Source organism: Podarcis melisellensis (assembly GCF_964234715.1).
Source record: "Podarcis melisellensis genome assembly, chromosome: 3".
Classification (NCBI taxonomy): Eukaryota; Metazoa; Chordata; class Lepidosauria; order Squamata; family Lacertidae; genus Podarcis; species Podarcis melisellensis.
In genome coordinates this window covers 66,872,385-66,896,746 of record NC_138530.1, presented here as the reverse complement: position 1 = coordinate 66,896,746, position 24,362 = coordinate 66,872,385, and the positions used below count along the sequence as shown (strand labels likewise).

The window sequence follows — 24,362 nt, the reverse complement described above, 5'->3', positions numbered from 1 at the left end:
AGCATGAATGGGCCAACAGATATGGCTTTGGGCTGACAATGGATGATCAAGGTCATAAAAAGAAAGTGTTAGGTTTTCTTGGCATCCTTAAACAATTCCTCCATTCTTAGAAATGTGAAATCCATCAAAGTTTGGGGGAGTAAGAACAAGAGGCACTAGGAAATTGATTTGGGGCAGAGGTAGAGACACCTTAATAACTTGTGAGGAACTTAGGGTTGTATCCAACTAAATCTTACTCAAAGAAAACCCATCAAAATGAAGTCAGCTAAGTTAGTCATGCCCATACAAGGGGCCACTCTGAGTTTTATTAACATTAGAAATGTAGTACTGAAGACAACTCAGTTAATACTTGAAACTTTAATGGCAAAGGACTTCAGTGAGACTAAATGAATGCTTTATGTATTTTACCACATCAAAAACAATGGCCATACATATGGAATCATGACTACACCCAAACAAAAGTCAATTCAGAGAAATAAGTGCCTAGGGAGCAGTCTATAAGAAGAGCTACCAGGATGTGCAGGGTTAGGATCTAGCAGATCTCTGGCTGAGAGTTGCCAGCACGGCTGGACTACACTGATTTAACTCCTTCCATCCTTGGCTTAGCGGGAGATACACCAGCTTATCTCCTCCGCCCCTGCCATGTTCCTGGAACATCTCACCTGATGGTATTGGCTCAGCTAGGATGGGGGAGATATGCAAAAGGGTGGTGTAACCGTTTTCAAAGTTTGTTTTCTCTCTGCCAGGCTTGGGCCAGCTCAGCCAGAAGTAGCCCCATTAGGCTCTGGTGTATGGTAGTTTAACTTGGCACCACTTTATACTAGCTTCTTGTGTATAGAATTGCTCCCCTAATGTCACATTCCTCTGCACCTTGAACTCAGGAATAAATCCTCCTAAACTCCGTAAAGATACTTCCAAAGTAAACATATACAGAATTATCAGGGCTGGATTTAGGCTTGATGAGGTCCTAAGCTACTGAAGGTAATGGGGTTCTTTATATGTCCCGCTGTCCTTTGTCAACAACAAATTGTCGCTTTTTTGTGTGTTGAATATATGCTATATGGTAATTTATGGACCTAATAGGTATCTAAAGCCATTTGCACATAACAAAATATGCAACCAGTCCATTAAGAATGTAGGCACCCTATATATAGAAATGAGCAAACCAGTGATATTTTAGGGAACAGAATAGGAAAGGATAGCAAGCCATTACTTACATCTTAGCACCAAACACTGTGGCTGAACGTAGGTTTTATTTTATTTGTTTTCTAATCTTATATTTTGGAACTGTACATCCAGGGGTTTTTCCTTTAATTTTTTGGGGGGGCCCAGGAGAGTGGGGCCCTAAGCTATAGCTTGTTTAGCTTATATGTAAATCCAGTACTGAGAATTATGCAATAAAGAAGTTTACTGTGTACTTAAGATTCCACCAATTTCATTGGGTTTTAGCTGTGAATTGAAAACCATCAACTACCTCCCCTTACATATTCTATGTTTGGGTGAGGAAACCAAGAGTTGGAAGGTTCCGTAAAGGGGCAGAAAGGCAGGAAGAAAGGTGCATTGCGAGATGGCAATACAACATGGGTATCTTTAAACCTGATTTTTCGAGACAGCAGAGTGGACAGCTGACATGGGAGAGAGTTTCAACAGATGAGTTTCAACAGCTTTTCACAGCAACTTGGTGCGCAGCAGTTTATCAGGCAATCGTTCCCTTCCACGGCATTGAAAGAGTCACCTGCAGCGCAAGCTCCTGCTTTGCACAAATGGCACCGAAATGAGTCGCGGGGCGGCGGACAGAGCATAGCCGTGGGCGGTGGGACAAGAGCGAGGAGAGACCAGCGTGGACAGAGCCCGGTAGGTGTACCCGCCCGCGCTCCGGCTACCTGCACAGCCCGAACCTGCGCTGTCAATCCCGGGGGAGCTCAACTGCCCAAGAAGCGCGCCTCACGGCAGGATGGCAGCCTAAGGCTGCGCGGGATGGGGAGGCGCAGCGAGAGCGCTTACCTTGGGCGAGAGGAGGGCGCTCTCTGCCCTCGGCCGCCGAGGGGCCTAGAAAAGGAACTGGGGCGCTCTCCCGGGAAGGAACCTCCGGAGCGACGCCCTCCACTCCGGGAGAAAGAGCGAGGGTGGGATTCGCCTCCCAGCTGCTACACAAACCCTCAACTTCTCCCCCGGGCGCGGCCCTTAGCAACCGCCCGTCGCAGCCTCGCTCGCCGCACGGACGTCCCTAGCAACGGCGCCGGGGAGAGATGCGCCGCGCGGAGGTTGCCGGGAAAGGGGCGGGGCGAGCAAGTGAGACTCCCAAGCGCGCGCTTGATTATTCCAATAGGGGGCTCCCCGCCCACAAGGCGGTGTGCAAAGTTCGAGATCCCGTTTGCATTGGAATCAACGTGGCACAGATCGTATTGCATAGCTGCTCCATATCATATGTGTATTGACTTGTTGGCTGCATGTTTCCACCGCCCGTTGACAAGCTTTCCGGACAGCGTACAGTAAATGTTGTTTGTTGAGGCTGAGATCCTATGCTCGCTAGTCCAAGAGTAAGGTACCCCTGCCCGTACGGGCCAGTCGTGTCCGACTCTGGGGTTGCGTGCTCATCTCACTCTAGAGGCCGGGAGCCAGCGCTGTCCGAAGACACTTCTGGGTCACGTGGCCAGCGTGACAAGCTGCATCTGGCGAGCCGGCACCAGCGCAGCACACGGAAACGCCGTTACCTTCCCGCTATAAAGCGGTACCTATTTATCTACTTGCACTTAGGGGTGCTTTCGAACTGCTAAATGGGCAGGAGCTGGGACCGAGCAACGGGAGCGCACCCCGCCGCGGGGATTCGAACCGCCGACCATGGGATCAGCAAGTCCTAGGCACTGAGGTTTTACCCACAGCGCCACCCGCGTCCCTAGTCCAAGAGTAAGCCCCATTAAATGTAGTGCATGCGGTCTGGCTGAAAAAGATAGGCTAGGTTAGGGAGGGAAACCCAGATTGTGTGCCCCCGAACGATTGTTTCAAACCACAGTCTACCTCCATGTTCCCTAACTTTTCCAGCCCCCACCCCCCACCCCGTTGCATAAAGTCACCCCAAGGGACCCCTTCCCTATACAAAGCATTATTTAGAACAGTGGTTTGCACATCCCGCTGAGGAAGAGGATGACAATCAAATTCAAAACAGTAACAATTCACGTCGAGCTCCCTAGGGCTGCGCAGAGCTGCGTGAAGCCCAGGACTGCAGGCAGCTCTGCGCAACCCTCGGGAGACCGGCACGAAGTCTTCCTCGCTCTCCAGGCTTCAGCGAAAGCCTGCATTCGCCCCATAGGACGCACACAAATTTCCCCTTCATTTTTGGAGGGGGAAAAGTATGTCTTATAGGGCGAAAAAAACGGTACTATCTACTGCAGGGGTAGCTAATGTACCCCCCTGATGTTTTTTAACTATAATTTCCATCTCCCCTCTTTACTGGCCATGCTGAATGCGCCTGATGGAAGTTGTAGCCCAACAACATTCAGAGTGTGCCATGTTGGCTACCCTTGATCTATGCTGTCTCAAGCCACTGCAGTTTTGACCCTAGATTCCAAAATCTTTCTTTTGAACCCTGCCAGTCCTTCCCTTTATTTCCTGTGCTGTTTCTTTGAAAAAATTGTCTCTGTCAATACTGGAGTGGTGGGAGTACAGAGGACCCTCTTTTATGTGATCTGCTCTGTCTTTAGTTCCAGTTTTCCGGCAAGAAGACAGTAGCAACAAATTCATTTAGCCAGATGCATCCCCTGCCTTCCCTTTGCAAACAGGGAAGGGATCAAGTAGCTTATCCACATCAAGAAAGTAGCTATCTGCCAACACAACTAAAAAAGTGTGAATTTTACCACCACTTGAAAATGCCTGCTGTCAAAAGTTTTTTGATTACTTTTATTTTTAAGTAATCAAAACTTTTTGCAATGAAGACATTTCAGCTGGGTTTTTAAAAACCCTTCAAAGGCACATTTCCAATGCAGTGCAATGATCTTGAAATGTTAAACACACACGCCATAGTTAATCCTGAAGGAGATTCTTTCCTCCTTATAAATGATCGCTAGAAATGTGTCAGAGTAATGCTGCATCATCCATATTAATAGATGGAACACTTTTCAGTAGCTGGCTGTTCTAAATAATATAGAGATGCATTACAATTAATACACATCATAGAGAATCATGATGTAGAGCATGTATTATACATAGCTAAGTGTTGTGCAAAGGCTATATCACTTTTAAGAATATTTATAAAGATGTTTTAGTTATTTTGTACCCCAAATAGGCTTAAAGTATTTCCAGTGCTTATCATTGTGGCTGCAACATAGTGGTAATACTGGTATATCCTATTCAAGTGGACTCTTCTGTATGTCAAATCTTTCTGAACATAAAGGTGTGTATGAAGCTGAGTTCAGCTATGTCTCCATCTAGTCCAATATTATCTACTTTGGTGGACAATAGCTTTCTAGGGCCTCCAGTTCTCTCCCATTACCTGCTACTTAGTCCTTTAAAAAAATGATATGTCAGGTTGAACCTTGGACCTTCTACATACAAAGGATGTGCTGTACCTTCCATCTGATTGGGGGTGGGGGGAGCACATCTCAAGAATTTGAAGTGCTTTAGCTTTGTGGAGGCCTCAGCAATTCACTTTTTGACGACTGAGGTTCAATTTTTTATACCCTCTTTAATGCAGAGTGTACCGACAGATGTGAGCATGACTGAGTATTGTGTCTTTATGGTGATTGCTCAGTTTGTCATCCAAACAGAGGCAGAAAAAAATGCCATCACTGAAGAGGTAAAACTTTGCTTGGTTTAAGTGGACTATCGTTTTAGCCAGGGGTCAGCAAACTTTTTCAGCAGGGGGCCGGTCCACTGTCCCTCAGACTTTGTGGGGGGCCAGACTATATTTGGGGGGGGGATAAATAACAAATTTCTATGCCCCACAAATAACTCAGAGATGCATTTTAAGGACACATTCTACTCATGTAAAAACACGCTGATTCCAGGACCATCCGTGGGCAGGATTTAGAAGGCAATGGGACTGAATCTGGCCCCTGGGCCTTAGTTTGCCTACTATTACCCATGGTTTTAGCTATATTGGGAGTTTCCTGGACCTCTTTATTCCACATCTCTAACTTTTAATGAGATGCTGTGTGTGCCTCTTTCATTTTGCAAGTTTCCTACTAAATCATTGAATAATTATATTGCTGCTGTATTTCATTCATTAGTCTTCCATTTATGTACCTTATGGTGTTGTTGGGTATTAGATTGCATATAACTCAGATATTTGATTGCATATAACTCAATATAATACCAAGTCACTGATTTTCATCAACTTAACAGATGTCTACATTGTATGTCAAAAGAGCTATAAACAAAAGGTGGCAAATTGTTGTTTTTCTTTAACATTTACTAAAGGAAGAGCAGAACACAACAAATACTCTCATTACAAAGAAATATATTAACCAAAGATCTAGAGACAATACCATTCTTGAACACCATATACCATATAGTGTTTTTTCAAATTTGAATTTTAAACAGATGGCTTCATTTTATAACACACCATTTGTCACCATATTCTATATAAAGAGAAATAACATGATTAAGTTTCATAGAATGGTAGAGTTGGGAGGGATTCTGATTATCTGTAGTCCAAACCCCTGCAATGCAGGAATATGCAGCTGTCCCACATGGGTATTGAACCTGCAAGAATCCAACATTGTTGCATAGTGTTATCTTCCATACCACTTTTCCAGGAGGCACTACTGAGCTGAATTTGAAAATACCCAAGAATATGTGTGGACACCATGCGAGGTTTAATTTGCAAGGTTTCGGTTGTGCTACTAAGGGAAGCAAACACTAAAATGAAACGAGCGTTGACTAGCCTGCTTTTGATCATTATTGTTCCCTGTTTGGCCAAGGTAATAGATTGTTTTCTCAGTGCTGCCTTACCCAAATCTTTCTTGCAAACAATAAAAAGAGGGGATATGTTCTGAATAATGGTTGTTATGTGCTGGTGTGGTTGCCCGAGAGCAAACAGGCAAGACTCCAACCTGTCTTTTCCAGGCTTTATTATCTGTACAAAACTATTTACAATGCAGAGCGTCGCAAGTCCATGTCTGCTCAGTCGCTAGCAGAATCAGGGAGTGGGCGGTCCTTATACCTTCCCCAGCATAACAAGTCGTGTGACCCCCCCATCCTTCTCCTCCCCTCTCTGTGTGCAAACCTACTGCGCAGAGAGGGCGTTGGCAAAGGGGGACTTGCCTCCGCTTTGCTCAGGCTCGGTGTTGCGGCTCTCCCTAGCATCTTCTGATCTCTGCATCCCTTCCCCACTGGAGGCGGGACTTCCCTCCTTGCCAGAGGAAGAACTGCTTCGCAAAATGTCCGGAGGCTCCCTGTAACACAACTGCTCTTCCACCTCTCGCCTCTTAGCTGATGGCAGTTCCCTGACCATGGTTATTTACAAAATCAGGTTATTTACAAATCTGTGTTAATTTGTGCAATTTAAAATCTATAAAGTTACAAAACACAGTTGCATACATCTCCTTTCCTAGTTTTTGGTTTTTGTTTTAATGGCACACAAGCAAAACCTCAACCACTGCGATGACAAACATTACCATAATAAAAAAATTACTTCCAGTAGCACCTTAGAGATTAACTAAGTTTGTTATTGGTATGAGCTTTCATGTGCATGCACACACGAAAGCTCATACCAATAACAAACTTAGTTGGTCTCTAAAGTGCTACCGAAAGAAATTTTTTGGGGTGTGTTTCGACTATGGCAGACCAACACGGCTACCTACCTGTAACTAAAACAGTACCATGTTAGCAAAGCCTCAGAACTGGCCTTTTCACATGGAATATTTTTCCAGGATGCAACTCAGTCAGAGGACTTTCAAGGTACAATGTTAGTAAGACCTGTGACGCATAATAAAACCTTGACCATTTATTCTTAAATCTCACTTTTTGGATGATTTAGCGTGCTCAGCTATGTTTATGCACTCAAAACTATTGATCTCTGTTTCTTCATAATTGTTGTCAGATTCAGAATGCCCAGATTGCAAGACAGAGATAGCAAGACAATATGCCCAGATATTCAGCTCAGAGATGAAATTTCCAATTGCCAGGCTTATCCCTTTCATGCTGTCGTGGCTCAATCCTATGCATCCTTCCATGAGAGTACATCCCACTAAGCAAAGTGGGTCTTGCTTCTAAATAAAGTAAACATTCATATGATTGCACTCTATTAAAACCAACTGCCTTGCACTAAATCTGACCACCACAATTCTATACACATTTTTAGAAGGCCATTTTCATTAGAAGGCAATTAAACTTCCATCTATTTTCGAGTGTAAGTGACTACTCTCCAATTCAGGTGATAGTTTGAGGAGAGTTAATGAAGCTTCTTTCTCAAATAAGTTTCAGCACATCTGCTTATTCAATTTTATTTGCAATTAGACTGTTGCCAAATGTATTCCTAAAAGCTGAAATTTAATATGCTATTTCATTGAGAAACAGCAATGGTATTAGAGCTATGGAAATAATATGCTACTGAGTACTTGCTAAAGCAAGAACAACTTTTTTTTTTGTTCTTGTATGTAGGGTTGCCAACCACAAGAAATTGATTGCCAATTCTCTTTTCATGCCTAGGTAATATACCACTTAGGCACACCATTTTTTTCTAGCCCTCCAGGTTTCGGATAAAAAATCCTGTTAAGGGTGCAGTGAATTAATGTTGTTAGATCTGAAGTAGTCTGGTGAACACTAATCTTGCTTCCTCTCCCTACTATCAAACAGGAATTTTACTCATATCAAGTTAGAGTCCATTGTGTCTACAACACAGATAGCCAGTATTGTGCCTTCCAGATGTTGGAGTACAACTCCCATTATCCCTGGCCTGAAGCTGCTTGGGACTGATGAAATTTGAGTTCCAACAACATCTGGAGGGGACCACATTGGCTACCCCTGGCCTACAGCCCACACTTGAGAAGCAGCAGATAACCAGGGTGTCAAGAGTTTTGCTCTTGGTACTTTTAACTGGAATTGCCTGGGATTGAACCTGCAACCTTCTGCATGACAAACCATGTGCTCTTCCACTGAGCTACAGTCCCTCTCCAAGGTTTGCTAGCATTTCTTACTCTTCAGTTTAGATCCAATCAGTTTTCGTTGTCATTCATGACTATACAAGCTAATTTTAGACATGGACATTGATAATTTAAATATACCATTATTCTCTTGCTTTTTGTGTTTCCACAGGGTTGTGGGGTTTGTTTGTTTTTTGTTTTATTTTTTTAAAAAATAATCCAAATAATGAAAAAAGAAAATGCATTTAAATAATAATAATAATAATTCATTGAAATTCTCATGTGTGGGGTACAGGCTTACTATACTTTTGAGGTGACCAAGAAAGTGTTTGTGAGTGCCCTTTCTTTCATTCCAGAAAGGATCTCCCCAGTGCTCTGCGCTCTGCACCCTTCTTGTGTGCCTGTACTCCATTGAAAGCCCAGGGGGAAAGATTGTGAGGTAATTCCTCCCAGGGGGCTTTTTCAGATGAGGAAATACAAGAAGACTGCAGAGTGCGGAATACATTTTTTTCTTAGAAGTGCAGGGGGATCACTCTTGGACACCTCACAAAAAGGTAAACTGAAAACCCCAAACTCACCAAAATATGGAAGCAACCTGAAAATGAAGCAGAAAACTAGAAGCCTCATTCCCAGAGGAAGGAAAACTTTGACAAACATCCTTAGAATTTTATCCCATTATTCAGTGAGGGGCAAATTCCAACCAGATTTTCATAAATGGTTTGCATTGCTTTTTAGCTTTCACAGTGAGCATTGGAAAAAAAGCCTGGATTCCGTCCAAATGTTGGTGCATGCAAAATAATGGTGCTTTGAATTTATCATATTGCCTCAGGAATTATACATTGGTTTCACCTGGCCTCATAGCACTAGTCATGGCAGTGAAGAACTCTGCAATATTGTCGGTCTAAAGCTTTTCAGTCAAAACCAGCTCCCAGAATGGATTACAAAGATCAGTAATAAGATAGTCCCTGCCACCAGACCTGCAATCTAAAATACACAACACAAAAGTTAAAGAGATTAGAAGGGAGGAGGGAAAATACAAATTCAAGAGCAGTACTTCATAGGATGATTGGCTGGAATGAAAAGAGTTCAAAGAAAGGAGGAGCCAAAAATTGCTGGTCCCAGCAATCAACTGACCTTGCTTCTCAAAGTGGCCTCAGTCTGGTGCAGCCTGATGGAATGACTGTTGCAAGATGACAACTGAGGGATACGAGAAGCCTAATAGAACTGTGTCACAGGAATAGCTCCTTCTTCCGTTCTTTCCCTCCCATGCTGCCTGCTGGAATAGCTATTAATAGAAGGCAGTTGAAGGAGGGTATTCCAACTCCAAACATTTATATAAACATCTAGCTCATTGTATCCCAAAACCTTGGGATGAACAGCAGCATTTAAACAAAATGAAACCCACAGAATAAAATGAGCATTATAGTATAAACCTCCATTTAGTATGTCAGAGTCAATTCACCCCCATACTGGTTTAACCTTATCCATTAAAATTCAGCCTGAACCAGGTTTATATCACTTTTGTTAGTCTGCAGCTTGGACTTGGGAAGACTCCAAAAGAAGGTCATGCCCACCTATTTGCAGGCTGCCATTAATCCAGTTTTGTTCTGGTTCAATCACAGTCAGTGTGTCTGCATTCTTAGTCCCCCACTGTGAGGGAACCTAATTCAAAAGTCAATGTTTCATTGGGAGTGGAATGTTGTCCTGGGCTCACAGCCAGCTCACATCCTCTTCTGATGTTACTTTTTATTGGCACAGATCTTACATATATGAGCTTTGCTCCCAGACACATTCATGATATGTCTCTGGAGAACAATTTACCTGTAACTTATACCTTTCGAATAATTCTTGGCTGGCTTGACTGAAACCCTTTAGGGTTTTTGATGGTTCGTTCATTTTCTCTCTCAACATCAGATTGTCATCTTTAAAACTGGATTTGGTAAGGTCTGTCTCTTAGGATAATATTAGCAAAAAAAGAATGAAAGTTCAGGTTGTAGAGCACTTTAAGTACAGTATAAAACAATGAAAGTTAACTGTGTTAGCTATTTCACAACTGGGACCTTGCAACAAAATGTTGCTGTGTATCTCTGGTGGATGGATACTACCTGTGACTGACAGGGCTGGGGCGGAATGATAGACAGATATCCCACCTCTAACTTGGGTCTTATTTAGCCCAGGGGAGACAGGTTCAGCAGTTGATGGCAGCAGGAGGTAAAGAAAGCAAAAGCAAAAAAGGGGCTGCATTGTTTGGGTAGTTGGCCGTTACACCTCATATTCAACTGCTGCATTCCTGACTGGCTAGCCATACCCTCCACAGGAAGTTTGCAAGCAGAACCTAAGTGCCACAGCTTCCTGTCCCTCCCTCTGTAATTTCCAGCGACTGGTATTTAGAGGCAGACTAGTGGACACAGGACACAGCCATCATGGCTAGCATACCTACCCTCCATGAAATTGTCTAATCAACTTTTTAAGCAATCCACACCGATGGCCATTGCTACCTCTTGTGGGAGCAAATTCCACAGCTGAACATTAACAATAATGTTACTGTGTGAACGTATACCAAAGTCGGGAAGGATGTTAGCTTTTGGCTCATCCTTCATTTGATGGAAGGAAGAGATTGGTGAGCATCCCTTCCGGTTTCTCTGATTCCCATCTCAGCTTTTCCTTGCCTCTGCTTTCACTGCTTTTTATCCTTTTTCCTGCTACCTTAGTAGCCACCCCATGTCCCTTTCCCAGTTTTATCCCAAGTAAGTAATCTTGGGACAATGTCTAGGGCGCTCATCAACTTTGCTTCAAGCTCTTCTCTCAATGTCACCTGTTTTTCTGCTTATGTGACATAGCTAGCTATCCCTTTCCTAATAGGCAGCCAGGGAAGGGCTTTGCCTAGTATTAAGCTCACAGGCCCTCCAAGTGTCCCTATTTTCCAGGGACTTCCCTGATTTAGAGAAGCCATCTTGGTTTCTGATTTGATCCCGGAATGTCCCGCTTTTCCTTAGGATGTCCCTATTTTCACTGGAGAAATGTGGGAGGGTATGGAGTTATCTGACCCCTGAGCCGTCCGAAGGCAATCCTGTAATTGAAGTTCTTTTTAATGTTTTATTGTGTTTTTATATATGTTGCAACCCAGTATGATGTGCAGGGTATAAATAGTAGATATCATTATGGAATGGGACATCCCTATTTCCATCAGAGGAATATTTCAGGGTATGAGCCCAGGGCATGCAAGCTGCCTACAAAAGGAATGGCTGAGACAAATGCATGAAAACCAGATGGCGCAGATGCCAAGTCTTGAAGGAAAATGGGTCTGACTGAGTAGTGTAGAAGACGACTCCTTCTATTAATGTCTTTGGATCCTAAGAGCATGGATGTGAACCAGAACGTAGCCCCTTTTCGAGTGTTATTGGAGACAAATTCAACTCTTAGAAGGCAAGCAGGAAATTAACTCATAGCACAATGACCTTTTAGATTGAATGCTGCTGTAGAAGTTTGCATGTCCAAGTCAATGGATGTCTTGCTAATGGCTCCATATATATTTCAACCAGGACCACTAAAATACATCTGTACTTTTCATTCAAGCATGAAATACTGCATTGTGAGAGAACAAAGGAGCCACATTGAATCATGTTATTTGGTGGCTTTTAAAAACCGAAAAATAAATTTGACAGCATGTGTCATGCAGCCTGCAGTGCTTTTCTCAATGAGTGCTTTTAAACAGAAACAGAGGTTTTTAAATCCTGCAAAAGGGGGAGGGGGTAATAAAAACTACTGAAAATCACAGGAGAGAAAAGAAAAAAATGTTCCAACAAGATGTACAGCAAGTGGATGAAGATGTATAAAGGTGGCTAAAGGATGCTAATCCTTAGTAAATTATCCTGAATATGCATTCTAGAAATTATTGCCAATCAGAAAGTTTAAATCATATATGGCTAGGCTAGGAATTTTGTTAGTTAGATTAAACAGAGCGGCTAGTAAATCTTGCATCATTAGGGGTGCTGTGCATTTACAAGAAGTCCCAGACTCTTTGTTTCTAATCTCCAAAATCTTTACTAAGATTCATGTGTCTAAGAAACATATTTGTGATATTAGTTTTATTTTTATTTTTTTAAAAAATAATCTTTATTGGTTTTCCAAAAAGGTTACATCAAATATATCAAATAAACATGCAGTACACCAGCAGAAAGAAAAAATAAAAAAGAAAAAAGATTCTCCTCTTCACACTTATTTTCAATAGCTTCTTTTCAGGACTTCCCCACATCTCCTCCTATTGTTTCCCAACTCCAATTTGTTTATTCTAGCAAGTTTTTCCCCTGAACATCCTGTACCTTATTTTGTTAAAGTTACTTATCCCTAATTTAATTAAATTCATTTTAGTTATAAAATCTATACTTTGTTTGTGCTTTGACATTTTAGTTGTGAAATTATACTTTATTATGCTTTTGACGTTTCATTAACATATGTCCCTTAATCCTCTATATAAAAATGAAAGAATAGACAGAAATATAGACATGGATCTAAAAAAAAAAAAAAAGAAAATACCTTTCCTAAATTTGCCACCATTTCCCTCCCACGGATTCCCCATTCTTATAATACTAGTCTTTGTTCTATAAAAATTAAAAAGAAAAAAAGAAAAAGAGAAGAGAAAAGATCCCCTTCGGACTGTTAATTCCCACCCTTCTCCCCCCGGTTTCAATCCTTAACCAAAGTACATTTAGTCCATCTTTTTAGCCTGGCGATCTCACGTCCGAGGCGCGCAAGTCTCTCACAGTTCCTTTCAGCTGATTTCTTTGAAAATCTCTCATGCTTAACTCCCAGGATCGGTGACTTATTTTCTCGGTGCTGGCAGTGATTCTTTCAGTTGGACCTGTTCGCTTATACCCAGTATTCCAACGCTGTTTCATGAATCTATATGTCCCAAATAGTCCTGTTTTCACCTTGGTCAGTTTGAGTTTCTTTTTAACAGGTCTTTCTCTCTTATGCAGTGTCTCAGCCTTCACTTCTTTTGAATCCTTTTGTTTGGCAGGTGTTTTTTCCTCCTCAGTCTTGAGTTCTTTTCCTTGTCCAGCTGCCTGTGTTTTGAGCAACGAGTCCCTTTCCAAGTCAATTAATGTATTTTCAGATAGTTTCGGGTCTGATGGGCTCGTAGACAAAACATGGCCTTTCTCATTCTTCTGTAACAATTTTCCCACGAAAAGGATCAGCTCTTTCAAGTCAGCACGTATTTCCTGTATTCCTTGTTTTAGTTCCATTCTTGCAATGTCCGAAAGTCCCCTCTAGAGGGATTCTGGTTACTTAGTAATCTTTCCTTCTCCGATCCCAAAGTCAGATTTTTTTGTATCAATCTTTCCTTATTTGTGATATTTTGTAGCGATTTAATCAATTAGAGTTTCAATTTCAGTCCTTTCCACTTTGACAGCAAATTTGACAGCTGTCAAAAATATCTATATCTCGGCAGGCTCTTAACTCAGATTGCTCCCGGGCTTGAGTAGGGTGGTATTTTACTTCAAACAAAATACTCTCTTGTCCTCCAGCACCTTAACTTAGTTCTTTTAAATCCGTGAAGTTTATATCTTTTATCCAATCACACAAATTTTTCCCGCAATTTTAGTTGACAAATCCTTGCTTGCACTGTTAACAATATGGAGGAGGCGGACTTCCTTTTTTTTCGTCTCCCCCGTTCGTGCCAAATCCAAACCAAAAAATTTGTAATCCAATTTTCAAGTTACTCACGGGTTGTTGCTCTTGCTTTTAAGTCCAAATTTAACAGGAAGAAGTCAGCGCTGACTGAAGAATGGCATGCGGCTTCGCCCGGCAGGGGTAGCAGAAGACTCACAGCACCACGCCGCTCCCTGGCACCCGATCCTTAGCCTTTAAAAAGGCTCTTTCACGGGTCGGGGGGGCGCTTACGGTGCCCGCCGAGTCACCATGTCCACGCACCCCGTGTGCGTGGTTTATGAGGGTCCCCGTGTCGCCGGCACGGTAAGACCCGATCCCCTGCTGAGCCGATTCCCTCCGGAGCTCGGAGGGAATCCGCCATTAGCCAGACACGCTAACCCGGAAGTCCCCATATTTGTGATATTAGTTTTAAATGGCCATTGTTTTGTGTGCATTTATCAGAGGTTGGAATTGATCCATTTACTCTAGAGAGATTCACTGCCTGAACTTAAGAGTTTGACAGCAGGCCCATTCTCTCATCCTCAGTACTTTTAAATTATTAAGCTATGCCCATTTCAAAGGACTAAAACAAATTGAATCTGGCAGATGTTTGTTTCCTATTAAATGGGGAGAAAAGCATGGTGGTGGTTGCTGTGAAATAAATCTCATTTTAAATGGGAAAGCAGTCTGTTTACTAATCCAATACTGCAAGTGCTGTTTATTTATAATTTTTTGTTGCGGGGGGGGGGGAGACCCAGAGGACAGCAAGAATGCAGAATCCTTGGAATCTGTTTTGAAATTGCTGATCATCCAAGTTCCGTGTTTTGTATTAGACACACAATTACCATTGACTGGCAATAGTGTTTAGCTCAGCCTCGGCGGATAGATCTGTCAAGCTGGTGGAGAAATGCTGAGCCGAGTTTTGGAAACCACATCACAGAGCCATTTCCCAAATGTAACTGTGGTTGTTGCCCAACAGTCTGAAGAAGTGAGAGAGAACAAATGGAAGCATGAAATCAGAGTAACAGATGTGTCCATAAGGCGCAGAATACCAAGAGAAATAGGACAGAGAAACTAAGCAATTGTGAAGTCACGCTTTATTCATCGTTTCTAACATCTGTTCGTGTAGGCTTGGGAAAACACTGAAGGTAAAGAATGTAAGCTTTCGGTGTCATTTGGACTTGACAATTAAGCACTGAAACTCAGGGAGAGCTAGATGACTATTGCACAACTTTCCATAGTTCTGTATATGCCCTACAGCAGGGGAGGGGAAACCTCAAGCATGGGGACCAAACACAGACCTCCATTTCTCTCAGTCTTGTCACTGGGAGTCTCCCAAGCTTCACCCTCTCCCCAGCCACATTCCCTCTCCTAAGGTTGCATCCCTCACCAGGCCTGCTTTGCACCCTCTTCGGGTTTTCCCTGCGTGGAATGTGTGCTTGAATTCTGCTAATGCTTTTGACTTGCCTGGATGCAGAAGGGTGTGCAAATGTCTGTAGAAACAAGTATAAAATTCACATTGTTGCTTTGCCTTTTGCAGCAAGCCCCACCCACCCCTGGCAACTGGCTCCCAGATGAGTGTGCAGCCCTTGGGCCAAGAATGGTTCTCCAGTCCTGACCTATAGTAGTATATTTGTTATGTTCCATTCCTGGTTTCTGCACCATTTTTAAAAAAAATGAAAACCAGAACAATGGGACTTGAAGTGTCATTCAACTACACAGTGGCTTTCAGGTTGAAAGCAGGAGGGTTGCATCCAGTGGTGGCTTGCACTAGCAGAAGTGCTTCTGCATGCCCATAGTCTGGTCCTCCACAGCAATGGCAGCCCCCTCTTCCAGCCTTTCTCAACCTGGTTCCATAAGCCCTAAGCACCTGTCTGTCATATTCTCTGTGCCTTCTCCCATTCTGTTCCAGAGGGTCCCACAACCCTCAGGAGAAGCTCTTGGGAGACACACGGTGCTGCATTGGGTAGGTGGGATCAGCAGAAATCAGATGGTCCAGTTTGCGCAAATGGAGTCTGTTTGCACAGAGTCATCACTGGATACTGCATAGAAACTTAGAATTGGATTCAGCCTTTTCAGAGAAACAACACATAGTATCTAACCCAGATAAGGATGAATAACCAGGCCCTTGGCTGAATATACCATATGGCCTTTTAACATGTTTGTGGGAGAAGGGTTATTGAGTTTTGTTTTTATTTATTTTCCTGTTACGTATCCCACCCTGCCCAATATTGTATTTTTATGTCGTGAACTGCTCTGTGATCTTCAGATGAAGGGCAAGATAAAAAAATGAATAAATAATAATAATAATAGTATTTCAGAATGGTGACTGTTCTGAAACTCAGGTGTTATGAGTTGAGTCCAGACTTAAGTCATGCTTACAACAGACTCGCTCAAATCAGTGCATTGTGTCCAACGAACTTTTATTGAGGCAGACCCAAATAAATTAATGGGCTTAAAATAGCCATGCCCATTAATTTCAGTACATCTACTTTGAGTAGGACTGAGACTGGATACAACCCAATGGTTTTTTAAGTCTCATTGATTTCAGTGGATCTACTGTAAGCATGACTAAGTCTGGATTGAAGCCTTTGCCGCCTGACTCCTTGTTTCATGATGGCGATGTTCTCAGTTACCTTCTCGATTTGAAAACAAAAAACACATTGTTATCCATCAATGAACACATCTCTCCTTTGTTTACCTATAGGGCAGTATGTGTGCAATAAAATGTAGCATGATGATTTATTGCCACCTCGATCATAATCTCATTGTGAACTTCGATCATCAGTCAACCAACCATTTGTGTATCTCTACACTTTCAAATTAGCCAGATTGATTGCTTGGTTAAAGTCGCAATGTGAAATCATGTAAGATCCTGCTTCTAAATTCAATTAGATGAAATTGCCTATAAAATAAGTACACGGTTGCCCTTCAGGATCTGTCTCCGCATGTGCAGAAGGGCTAAAGAGATAGGTCTGGATACTGTCCAGCTCCTGCAGCAATTCTAAAGCCATTCAAAACTGAAAATGAAGAAAGCATACTACTGCTTGCTCCATCTTTGCATATACGGGTACACACACACATACATTCACACACACAGGTGTTATCATATCTGCATATTATAAATACAGGGACGCATGTGACACTGTGGTTTAAACCACTGAGCCTCTTGGGCTTGCTGATCAGAAGGTCGGCGGTTCAAATCTGTGCAATGGTGTGAGCTCCCGTTGCTCTGTTCCAGCTTCTGCCAACCTAGCAGTTCGAAAGCATACCAGTACAAGTAGATAAATAGGTACGGCTGCGGCGGGAAGGTAAACTGTGTTTCCTTGCTCTCTGGCTTCTGTCACGGTGTCCCGTTGCACCAGAAGAGGTTTAGTCATGCTGGCCACATGACCCAGAAAGCTGTCTGCGGACAAACGCCAGCTCCCTTGGCCTGAAAAGCGAGGTGAGTGCTGCATCCCATAGTCGCCTTTGACTGGACTTGACTGTCCAGGGATCCTTTACCTTTACTTTTTATGTATTATAATTACATGCTCCAAAATTCTATCCTTTGTAGCTTAGATACATCATTTTAAAAGCTTTATCTTCCTAGATATTGTTTTGCACTGATTAGTTTAATGTAACGGTAAATCACATATTTTGAACAAGCCTTTTTTTTACATGTTTTACATTTAATAGAATTTAATTTTAAAACGTATTTTATAAGTAAATGCATACTTGCTCACTGGAGAATGTACTGCTTTCAAGGCAGCATTCTTTGTTTTTATCAGATAATGTTGTTTCTGTTTTCTTAACGAAAGTGGATTATTTGAAGTGTAAAAACTGCCAGTAGCTTTAAAAATAACATTTTCTATGATTTATTTCATGATAATAGACATTCAGAACCTTTGAAAAAGTTAGAGTCAAAGACTATTTTCCACAGCTTCTATTTAGATACATTTTAAATAATGATTAATTATTTGCTTTGATTTTTTTAAAAAACCACAAGCAACAAAAATCCAAAGAACAGAAGATAGAGAAATGCCCTATTGATCACCTTATCTGTCACTTTTTTCAACAGAAGTTCGTTTATAGAGTGTGGCTTCAAAAGATTACACTAACTGAAAAAAGAATCTCATGGGATGTTTTGTTTTATAAATCCAGGTTCAGAGTTGTTCATGATCCTGTTATTTCCTTGGTAGGTAATCTGTTGGAGTAATTGTTTACTTTTTATTCTGATCCCCTCAGCAATATATGATGATGTTCTGAGATGCTCAGATAGCAAATGCATCATTCAATTTTCCTTTGAGAAAAGGTCACAGCATTTGGGGCTTTTTATTTTAGAAAAAAAGGTGGGGGGCATGATAGATTTGTATAAAATTATGCACAGCAAGGAGAAAGATAAGTTTTTATCCCTCTCTCATAAAGTTAGAATTTAGGGCCATTCAATGAATCTAAATGTTGAACAATTCAGGACAAAGAGATGAAGTGATGGCCACTAAACTGGGTTGCTTTAAAAGAGGATTAGACAAATTCATGGAGGATAAGACTTTCAATGGCCACCGGCCACAATGCTTTTCCACTGAGCTTGGAAGTGGTATTGAATTGGGTGGTGTTCCTCCACCCATCCCTTGCATCCTCCAGCAGTTGACCTTCCCCTCCTGCCTGCTGTTGTTGTTTAGTCGTTTAGTCGTGTCCGACTCTTCGTGACCCCATGGACCAGAGCACGCCAGGCACTCCTGTCTTCCACTGCCTCCCGGTTTGGTCAGACTCATGTTTGTAGCTTCGAGAACACTGTCCAACCATCTCGTCCTCTGTCGTCCCCTTCTCCTTGTGACCTCCATCTTTCCCAACATCAGGGTCTTTTCCAGGGAGTCTTCTCTTCTCATGAGGTGGCCAAAGTATTGGAGCCTTAGCTTCACGATCTGTCCTTCCAGTGAGCACTCAGGGCTGATTTTCTTAAGAATGGATACGTTTGATCTTCTTGCAGTCCATGGGACTTTCAAGAGTCTCCTCCAGCACCATAATTCAAAAGCATCAATTCTTCAGCGATCAGCCTTCTTTATGGTCCAGCTCTCACTTCCATACATCACTACCGGGAAAACCATGGCTTTAACTATACGGACCTTTGTTGGCAAGGTGATGTCTCTGCTTTTTAAGACGCTGTCTAGGTTTGCCATTGCCTTTCTCCCAAGGAACAGGCGTCTTTTAATTTCGTGACTGCTGTCCAACCATCTCGTCCTCTGTCCCCTTCTTCTTGTGCCCTCAATCTTTCCCAACATCAGGTCACTGCTGGCAGCAACCAAATGAAAGTCCCAAAACAGGTTGTCCCAGGGCAGGAAGGATGAGAGACTGAGTCCGCCCAGAATCCCTTGGATCCCCAACTGCCATCACATCTTGAAACTAGGCCTGATCCAAGCCTAATCACTGCACTAGCTCCAGGCTGGCACAGTGATTTGCCTCCCCCCACAACCACCACCTCCAACCCTGGCCAGGGACCACAGCAGGGCTGTGAACATGGCAGTAGTTCCACTGCTCCATTAAGCACCTCCTCTCCCTAAGCTAAACAAGCTACAGCTTAGGGCTCCACTCTCTTGGGGGCCCCCAAAAAAATTAAAGGGAAAGAAAACTGGATGTACAGTTGCAAAATATAAGAGAGAAACCAAATAAAACCTACATAGAACAACAGTGTTTTGTGTTGCATAGGCTCCTATGATGTAAGTAATGGGCCCTGCCTGCTAGCCTGCTCCCTAAAATAGCACTGGTTTGCTCATTTCTATATATAGGGTGCCTACATTCTGCATGGACTGGTTGCATGACAACGTATGCAAATGGCACACGTCTAGATACCTATTAGGTCCATAAATTACCATATATTCAACACAAGAAACAGCAACAATTTGTTCCAATTTGTTGTTGACAAAGGACAGCTGGACATATAAAGGGCCCCATTACCTTAGGGCCTTAGGTAGCTTAGGGCCTCATCAAACCTAAATTCAGCCCTGGCAAGGATTCCCACTTGCACAACTACTTTGCCTCTCCGCAACCTGCCCATATTTGCTTGGGGGGGGGGGAGACAAAACAGATTGTGGGGGTGGCAGGGAGGAGAGTAGGGAAAATCTTGTTGCACATGCTTAACTCCATGTGCTGACAGGATGGTTAATAAGCATTCTTTTGGACACAAGTCTTACTGTATGCTATTTTGTATGCTAGTCTGATTGTTGACATTTCTGGACTGAACTCATTGTGATCAGGACTGTAAAATCATTATTCATAAGACCAAATGGTGCAGGAAGTAGGATTTACGGACAGGAATCTCAAATTGTTTCATTGTGTAACTTGATGTTTATAGCAGCCTTTCAAAACGTGCATGTAAGGTAGGCCTGTTTCATTATCCTCAATGTACAAACCCGGCAGTATCAGAAGTTGAAACCTAAAATAAATGCAGTTTGTGGAGATCACAGCACACACACACACACACACACACACACACATATATATATATATATTATTCAAATAATATTATACCAGAATATGGATCGAAATCTCTTTATGTTGCAACTCCCCCTAGTGGGACATAATTTATCATTTTAATATGTATCCACTGCTAACAACATGAATTTTCCTTTTCAATAAAAATGTTCCGTAATCATCAGTCCTTTTCATATATTTGGGTAATCACTGACACAGACAAACTTCTTCTGAGATTGACATATATTTTTGAAAGCAGAATTAATTTCAGTTGTGTAGCGATTACTGCTGGACTGTTAAATGTATTCAGAAACAATTATAAACAGGCCTTGAACATTGAAAAGGAGCAATAACATAATACTTAGTAACAAGCTTTTTCTCCCCATATGAATTTGCAGAACATAAAATGTCTACTAATCAGCGGCAGATGATGTGAGAAAGTGGCAGGACTCACCTTACCGCTGATCTGTCATGCTGCGGCTGCTGCTTAGTAAAGGTAAAGGTACCCCTGCCCGTACGGGCCAGTCTTGACAGACTCTGGGGTTGTGCGCCCATCTCACTTAAGAGGCCAGGGGCCAGCGCTGTCCGGAGACACTTCCGGGTCACATGGCCAGTGTGACATCGCTGCTCTGGCGAGCCAGAGCTGCACACGGAAACGCCGTTTACCTTCCCGCTAGTAAGCGGTCCCTATTTATCTACTTGCACCCGGAGGTGCTTTCGAACTGCTAGGTTGGCAGGCGCTGGGACCGAGCAGCGGGAGCGCACCCCGCCGCAGGGATTCGAACCGCCGACCTTTCGATCGGCAAGTCCTAGGTGCTGAGGCTTTAACCCACAGCGCCACCTGTGTCCCACGGCGGCTGCTGCTTACCAAGAGGCAAAAGGGGTAGGGCAAGGGCACTGTGGGGCTGCCAGATTGGCGTCGCTGGTGCATCTGCCCCATGCTGATCTCCTCTTCCCAGTCAGCAGCAGCAACATGACCAGCTGAAGGTCAGGTGAGCATCACTACCATGCTACACATCCACTACCACTATAAAGGCTTTGCATTCAATATAATATCTAAAGCTGCTTTAACAAGAGACACTTGCATTTTTGTTCATTTCCTACCTCGATGCAATGATGGCCAGCAGTGATAATAGTAAAGTGAAATGGGTTGGATCCAGATGCCTAGAGCATCTTGAAATCAAGTCCTATTTATTTCAGTGGACTTGTGTAGCCTCTTCTGTAATAGAAAACAAAGGGAATGTAATTTTAGTTTGTAGCAAAGATGGGTTGGATCCAGACTCACACATGCTTAAAGTATGGTTCATTTCAGTGGCTCTACTCTAAGCATGACCAAGTCTAGAGCCATCCCACTATGAAAGCGCTCTAAAAGTCAAGCCTTTTTTAATTATTGTAGTTCAGCATCTCTTTATGTGAGCTGGTTTCTTTAAATGGCATGCAGGTGTCCTAAACATTGTACAGTTTGTGCAAACTATACTGTAGGAGAAAATATTTAAATAGTTTTCAAGTCTGAAACATACTTTTAAAGAGCCATCTCACACTTATTTTTAAAGATGGACTTGTAAAACATGTGCTGCTGAATTTTCATTAAAAAAAAATCAGTGTGCTTTACAGTACCTAATCAAACAATAGCATTGCATTCAACAAAATAATTTGGTTGACTGACATTCAATGCCCTCTTAAAATGTGTTTTGCGGGTGGCTATTGGGTTGTTCTTGTTTTTATTTTGATTACGTATTCTGTGTTTTTATATTGTGATTTTATCCTGTGAACCTCCCTGAGACCTGCAGGTATAGGGCAATTTAATAATAATAATAATAATTAATAATAATAATAATAATAAATAACAATAATAATAATGGTGCACATCATAGAAACAGTCCAGCAGCAGGTTGCATAATACAAATAACCTTGCATAGATACCAGGATGTTCCAAAGGCCTGGATAAATATATGGATCTTTAGCTGATGATGAGAACACAGCACCAAAGAAGGCTGTACCCCTCCCCAAGGGCTGGAAGTTCCACATGGTTCCTTGGTAAGTATATGCTAGTGGGAAACATAAGAGTTTGTTGTGCAATGCATCATTGGGAATGCTATCTAAAAACACTTTAACTGCATGAACACTAGGTGGCAGAGTAAGTACAGAAAAATCTAAATGTTAGGTGCTATTTCTAAACTTTACAGCAATTTGCACAAGTCAATATATTAGGGTACACTTTTTAAATTTGTAGTAATCTTTTTTCCCCCGTTTGTTTTTCTCTTCCAGAAATGTTACTGATCAGGTGTGAAACTGCAGGTTTTGTCATTCCTCTCCAAAAAGCAAAACATATGGGACATATTAAAGCTTACAAGGAACGCAGAATAGAATGTCAGAACTGAGTTCGCACAATGCTACTTAAACAACACATTCATATTTACTGTATATGAAAAGTCCCATTGAACACAATAAATGTCTGTGGTTCTTTTTCATTTACACCATGGACTGAAATAAATTGATTTGTAGCAATAGGAGGTCTGCCTCAGGAAAAAAACATATGTTTACTAAGCTTTCATATATTTGGTGCTAGGTAATTTGAAGGTCCCCCCACATATTTAAGATACTTAATGTGATATGGCAGTAGGCCTCAGCACAGGGTGGGAATGGAGGATAAATTCAATTCAGTTCACATTTCAAGGCGATCCTACCAAATTTGTACCTTACGAAACCATAGGCAAAGAAAAAGCCCATCCCTCAACATTCTCTCATCTCTGAATTTTGCAATGCAATCCTCCAGACAAGTAATATGTACATAAATGCATAAGCTAGGATTAGTGTGCTTTAAAATGCATGTGTTAATAAAATAACACATAAAATGCATAATATTAGGGGGGAAATGCTTTGCAAACATGCATGTTAGGCATACCAAAATTTGGAGCAATTCACATTAAAATGATGAATTTCCATGATTTTTATTTTTAAAACAACAAGAACAACAACTCGTGAATTGTTGCAGAAAACTGAATTTAAGATTGGAACAATGAGAAACTAAGAAAACAAAAACTGACAGTTTGATCCATCCCCAATAGAGAGAGAGGGAGGGAGAGAGAGGCGGGGAGTAAATAAGTCAATGATTCCTTAGAACTGGGTAGCCACTGAGGACATGAGTACAGAAGTTTTCAAGCTGGCTGCATCGGGCAGAGATTGGTATTGTAACATGTGGTGACAACACATGCACATTCCACCTTAGGATTCTTACAATATACAGTCTCATAACTTTACCACCAGTCATTTCTTTTCCCCTTCTACTCCACACACACACACACACACCTGATTTGCTTTGTTGACATTCTAGCCTGATGAAGAGTTTTGAAGAACACAAAAACTTGCACACTGATTTGGGACACGGACCGGAACAGTAGGATGGAAACAGCAAATCAGGTTCCCCAAGAAGTAAATTCAGCTTGCTGCACCCGCATATAAGCCATGCTACCAGCCTTCCCAAAATAGTTGCTTCCAAATTGAATTGCACTTTGTGGCTGTGCTATGTTGGTCATGGGTTCTAAAACAGGATAGGCTGCTATGGACCTACAACCTTAGCTTCTGCGGGTACTATACCAGCCTGCAGTGGTCGTGGCTGGATAGGAGTCTTTCTCCTTCTCTTTGTGTTGTTCATCCTTCACAGATAAAAACATATCTGGGGGAGTGTCTATGTTTGTTCTTGATTTTTAAAACATGACACTGCCTTGTGGGCTCTTTGTCAAAAAGGCAGGGTTTTAAAACTGTGATATGTAAATAAACACCCAACTCAACAGGGAAGAGATATGCCTAAGGGCTCTTTAGGGGAAAACTCTCTTAAGAAGTTCTTGGGCTGGGGAGGGCTGGACCAGCGAGGGACCATCCAGCTCTACGGAACCAGCGGACCTCACTTTGCCAGCAGACAGCAGGTGTCTGGATTACAAACAGGCCAGCTATGAAGCAATGGGTTATGGTGACTACTTTCCAAGAACAACAGATTTTCTGCTGTCTTAAGAGCTTTAAGGTCTTAAGAGGAAGACAGATTTTAAAGGCACAGTTCTTCCCTCATGATATTGAAGGAATTGGTGGTGCTGATGGAGCTTTGCATGCTAAACTTTTCTCCTCTTGTTTTTTTTTACTTTTTGATGCTTATGACTACTTTTGTATTGTTTGTAGTTACGG

General features: G+C 42.2%; 1 protein-coding gene and 1 long non-coding RNA gene across 5 annotated transcripts in view; one reads left to right on the top strand and one right to left on the bottom strand.

Moving 5' to 3' along the window:
- The window catches only part of TBC1D32 (TBC1 domain family member 32), a 63,639-nt gene extending 61,390 nt beyond the window's left edge, over positions 1 to 2,249 (bottom strand). For all 4 annotated transcript variants that reach the window (XM_081905427.1, XM_081905425.1, XM_081905426.1 and 1 more), the window contains exon 1: positions 2,005 to 2,249. The gene's annotated coding sequence lies outside the window, so the exon portion shown is untranslated. The remainder of the gene's footprint in view (positions 1 to 2,004) is intronic.
- Positions 1,365 to 22,605, top strand: LOC309366720. The gene is made up of 3 exons (XR_014166858.1): positions 1,365 to 1,854; positions 17,794 to 17,910; positions 22,452 to 22,605. It is a non-coding gene; the product is annotated as an uncharacterized lncRNA (long non-coding RNA).
- The last annotated feature ends 1,757 nt before the right edge of the window (positions 22,606 to 24,362 follow it).